Raw genomic sequence first — 6,155 nt, forward strand, 5'->3', positions numbered from 1 at the left:
GGGAGGCACAGGCAGTCAAAACCAAAATCAAATATTGGGATTGCATCAAATTGAGAAGTTTCTGTACTGCAAAAGAAACAGGAGAGTGAAGAGACAACTGACAGAATGGGAAAAACTATTTGCAAACTATGCAACAGATAAAGGGTTGATAACCAGTATCTACAAAGAGATCAAGAAACTCCACAACAACAAAACAAACAACCCACTTAAGAGATGGGCCGAGGACCTCAATAGACATTTTTCAAAAGAGGAAATCCAAATGGCCAACAGGCACATGAAAAAATGTTCAAGATCACTAGCAATCAGGGAAATGCAAATCAAAACCACAATGAGGTTCCACCTCACCCCGGTTAGAATGGCTCACATTCAGAAATCTACCAACGACAGATGCTGGCGAGGATGTGGGGAAAAAGGGACACTAACCCACTGTTGGTGGGAATGCATACTGGTGAAGCCACTATGGAAGTCAGTCTGGAGATTCCTCAGAAACCTGAATATAACCCTACCATAAAACCCAGCCATCCCACTCCTTGGAATTTACCCAAAGGAATTTAAATTGGCAAACAAAAAGCGGTCTGCACCCTAATGTTTATTGCAGCACAATTCACAATAGCCAAGACCTGGAACCAACCTAAATGCCCATCAACGGTAGACTGGATAAAGAAATTATGGGATAGGTCCTCTTTAGAATACTATACCGCAGTAAGAAACAACAAAATCCAGTCATTTGCAACAAAATGGAGGAATCTGGAACACATCATGCTGAGTGAAATAAGCCAGTCCCAGAGGGACAAATACCATATGTTCTCCCCGATTGGTGACAACTGACTGAACACCAAAAAGGAAACCTCCTGAAGTGAAATGGACACTATGAGAAACGGTGACTTGATCAGCATAGCCCTGACTGTTAATGAACAACTTAATACATTATCCCCCTTAGTAGTTTTTTTGTCTGTTCTACTTAATATGACTGGTTTACTTCTGTAATTAATACACAGTTATTCTTAAGTGTTGAAATTTAACTGAAATGTGATCCCTGTTAAACATAAGAGTGGGAATAAGAGAGGGAAGAGATGTACAATTTGGGGCATGCTCAGGCTGACTTGCCCCAAATGGTAGAGTTAGAAACATACCAGGGGACTCCAATTCAATCCCATCAAGGTGGCATGTACCAATGCCATCTCACTAGTTCAAGTGATCAATTTCAGTTCACAATTGATCATAATGAAAGGACTAAGAGTCAAAGGGAGCACATAAACAAGTCTAGTACCTGCTAATAATAACTGATAGAATAAATAAAGGGGAGAGTGATCCAACATGGGAAGCGAGATACTCAGCAGACTCATAGAATGGCAGATGTCCTAAACAGCACTCTGACCTCAGAATTAGCCCTAAAGGCATTCAGATCTGGCTGAAAAGCCCATGAGAGTATTTCAGGCATGGAAAGCCAAGACACTCTGGAGAAAAAAAAAAAAAAACACAAACCTAAATGAAAGATCTCTGTGAGTGAGATCCCAGTGGAAAAAACAGGTCTTCAAAGAAGGAGGTACCTTTCTCTAAAGGGAGGAGAGAACTTCCACTTTGACTATGACGTTGTCTAAATAAGTAAGAGTCGGAGAACTCAAAAGGCTTCCATAGCCTTGAAATCTCATGAATGGAGCATAGGGAGATTAGTGATGCCATAAACAGGTGTGTCAATTTGTAAAGTCAACAACAGAAGTCACTGTGCTCTTACTCCTCATGTAGGATCTCTGTCCTTAATGTGCTCTACATTGTGATTTAATGCTATAACGAGTACTCAAACAGTATATGTCACTTTGTGTTTCTATGGGGGTGCAAACTGTTGAAATCTTTACTTAATGTATACTAAACTGATCTTCTGTAAAAAAAAAAGAAATTATCAATTCCCAACTTGACTCTCACTGGGATTAAACATAACAATAGGTCTGATCTGATTTCATTATCATTTAAAAAATCATCTATTATTTTTCACTTTATGTTTCTGTGTGGGAGCAAACTGTTGAAATCTTTACTTAATGTATACTAAACTGATCTGTATATTAAGAGAATCGAAAATGAATCTTGATGTGAATGGAAGGGGAGAGGGACTGGGAAAGGGGAGGGTTGAGGGTAGGAGGGACGGTATGGGGGAAGCCATTGTAATCCATAAGCCGTACTTTGGAAATTTATATTCATTAAATAAAAGTTAAAAAAAAAAGAAAGTTACACACTAAGTGAAAATATTTGCAAATCATATACCTAAAAGATATTATATTAATAATATCTAAATATTTCTTTCAACTCAGTATACTGTAAGACAATCTTAAAAAGCATAGAAGAAATCTGTCAAACAGAAATAAAAACATAGGTTCACATAAGAACTGGGGAGATTTTTTTTTCTGGCAGTCAGAGTTGGACAGTGAGAGAGACAGAGAGAAAGGTCTTCCTTCCATTGGTTCACCCCCCAGATGGCTGCTACGGCTGGCACTGCACTGATCCAAAGCCAGGAGCCAGGTGCTTCCTCCCGGTCTCCCATGCGGGTGCAGGGCCCAAGCACTTGGGCCATCTTCCACTGCCTTCCTGGGGCACAGCAGAGAGCTGGACTGGAAGAGGAGCAACCGGGACAGAATTTGGCGCTCCAACCAGGACTAGAACCCAGGGTACCAGCGCCGCAGGAGAAGGATTAGCCTAGTGAGCCATGGCGCCAGCTGGAGATGTGTTTTTGATAATATTATTCATAATAAAAAAATCTGAAAGCAATTTAAGGTCTATTCCAGATAGATGAATAAATCAAATGGGTATATTTGTGCAGTGGAATTCTATTCAGCAATAACAACCTAGATACTTGATACATGCCACAGCATGTGTGAAGCTCAAAATGATTATGCTAAATTAAAGAAGCTAGTCTTTTTTAAACTAGAAACCTTTTATTTAAGGTATAGAAACTTCATGCATTTCATATATACAAATTAAGGATCATAGTGATTCATTCTTCCCACCCCACCCTCCCTCCCACCTTCTTCCTGCTACCCTTCTTCCTCCTCCCTCTTCTATTCCCATTCTTATTTTTCACTAAGATCTATTTTCAATCATCTTTATGCACCTAATTTTTAAAAAAAATTTTATTTGACAGATAGAGTTAGACAGTGAGAGAGAGAGAGACACACACACACACACACACACACACACAGAGAAATTTTCCTTCTGTTGGTTCACTCCCCAAATGGCCACCATGGCTGGTGCTGCACCGATCCGAAGCCAGGCACTTCCTCCTGGTCTCCCATGCGGGTGCAGGGCCCGGGCACTTGAGCCATTTTCCACTGCCCTCCAGGGCGCCACCAGAGAGCTGGACTGGAAGAGGAGCAACCAGGACTAGAATTCGGTGCCCATATAGGATGCCGGCACTGTAGGCAGAGGATTAACCAAATGAGCCACAGCGCCAGCCCTATACACCTATGATTAACCTTACATTAAGTTAAAGAGTTCAACGAATGGTATGAAAAAGAAGTCTGTTCCTCAATTGTTGAGACAAGGGCTGTTCAAAGTCATCACATCTCAAAGTGCCAAATTCAGTTCTATAGATTACCTTTTAGGTACTCTATTATATTAGTTACCACAGATTAGGGAGAACATATGGTATTTGCCTTCTTGGGACTGGCTTATTTCACTAAGTGTAATGGTTTCCAGTTGCATCCATTTTGTTGCAAATGACAGGATTCCATTTTTTTAATTGCTGTGTAGTATTCCATGGTGTAATATACCATAATTTATTCAGTCTTCAACTGATAGACATCTGGATTGATTCTATATCTTAGCTATTGTGAATTGAGCGGCAATAAATATGGGGGTACAGATAAAAAAAAAGAAATAGATCAACAGGACAGATCAACAAGGAAACAGCAGATTTAATTGACACTATTGCCCAAATGGATCTAACAGATATCTACAGAACTTTCAATCCTACATCTAAAGCCTTCACATTCTTCTCAGCAGTGCATGGAACCTTCTCTAGGATTGATCACATACTAGGCCATAAAGCAAGTCTCAGCAAATTCAAAAGCATTAGAATTATACCATGCAGCTTCTCAGACCACAGTGGAATGAAGCTGGAAATTAGCAACTCAGCAATCCATAGAAAGTAAGCAAACACATGGAGACTGAACAACATGCTCCTGAATGAATAGTGGGTCATAGAAGAAATCAAAAGAGAAATCAAAAGCTTTCTGGAAGTAAATGAGGATAACAACACAACATATCAAAAATTATGGGATATGGCAAAAGCAGTGTTGAGAGGCAAGTTTATAGAAATAGGTGCCTATATCAAGAAATTGGAAAGGCACCAAATAAATGAGCTTTCACTGCATCTCAAGGACCTAGAAAATCTGCAACAAACCAGACCCAAATCTAGTAGGAGAAGAGAAATAATTTAAATCAGAGAAGAAATTAACAGGATTGAATCAAAAAAAAAAAAAAACTACAAAAAATCAACCAAGAGAAGAACTGGTTTTTGAAAAAATAAGGAAAACCGAAAACCCATTAGCCCAACTAACTAAAAAAAGAAGAGAAAAGACCCAAATCAATAAAATCAGAGATGAAAAAGGAAATGTAACAACGGACACCACAGAAATAAAAAGAATCATCAGAAATTACTGCAAGGATTTGTATGCCAGCAAACAAGAAAATGTATCAGAAATGGATAGATTCCTGGACACATGCAATCTACCTAAATTGAACCAGGAAGACATAGAAAACCTAAATAGACCCATTACTGAAACAGTAATAAAGACCCTCCCAACAAAGAAAAGCCCAGGACCAGATGGATTCACTGCTGAATTCTACCAGACATTTACAGAAGAACTAACTCCAATTCTTCTCAAACTATTCAGAACAATTGAAAAGGAGGGAATCCTCCCAAATTCTTTCTATGAAGCCAGCATCACCTTAATCTCTAAGCCAGAGAAAGATGCAGCATTGAAAGAGAATTATAGACCAATATCCCTGATGGACATAGATGCAAAAATCCTCAATAAAATTCTTGCCAATAGAATACAACAACACATCAGAAAGATTATCCATCCAGATCAGGTGGGATTCATCCCTGGTATGCAGGGATGGTTCAACAATTGCAAATCAATCAATGTGACTCACCACATTAACAGACTGCAAAAGAAAAACCATATGATCATCTCAATAGATGCAGAGAAAGCATTCGATAAAATTCAACACCCTTTCATGATGAAAATTCTAAGCAAATTGGGTATAGAAGGAACATTCCTCAATATAATCAAAGCAATTCATGAGAAACCCACGGCCAGCATCCTATTGAATGGGGAAAAGTTGGAAGCATTTCCACTGAAATCTGGCACCAGGCAGGGATGCCCACTCTCACCACTGCTATTCAACATAGTTCTGGAAGTTTTAGCCAGGGCCATCAGACAAGAAAAAGAAATTAAAGGAATACAAATTAAGAAGGAAGAAGTCAAACTATCCCTCTTTGCAGACGATATGATTCTTTACTTAGAGGATCCAAAGAACTGTACTAGAGACTCTTGGAATGCATAGAAGAGTTTGGCAAAGTAGCAGGATATAAAATCAATGCAAAAAAATCAACAGCCTTTGTATATACAGGCAATGCCACGGCTGAGAAAGAACTGCTAAGATCAATCTCATTCACAATAACTACAAAAACTATCAAATACCTTCGAATAAACTTAACTAAGGATGTTAAAGATCTCTACGATGATAATTACAAAATCTTAAAGAAAGAAACAGAAGAGGATACCAAAAAATGGAAAAAATCTTCTATGCTCATGGAATAGAAGATTCAGTATCGTCAAAATGTCCATTCTCCCAAAAGCAATTTATAGATTCAATGCAATTCCAATCAAGATACCAAAGGCATTCTTCTCAGATCTAGAAAAAATGATGCTGAAATTCATATGGAGATGCAGGAGACCTCAAATAACTAAAGCAATTTTGTACAATAAAAACAAAGCTGAAGGCATCACAATACCAGGTTTCAGACATAATACAGGGCAATTGTAATCAAAACAGCATGGTACTGGTACAGAAACAGATGGATAGACCAATGGAACAGAATTGAAACACCAGAAATCAACCCAAACATCTACAGCCAACTTACATTTGATCAAGGA

This window comes from Oryctolagus cuniculus, chromosome 16 (genome assembly GCF_051225735.1).
Source record: "Oryctolagus cuniculus isolate XC-2025 breed Fujian yellow rabbit chromosome 16, ASM5122573v1, whole genome shotgun sequence".
Lineage (NCBI taxonomy): Eukaryota > Metazoa > Chordata > Mammalia > Lagomorpha > Leporidae > Oryctolagus > Oryctolagus cuniculus.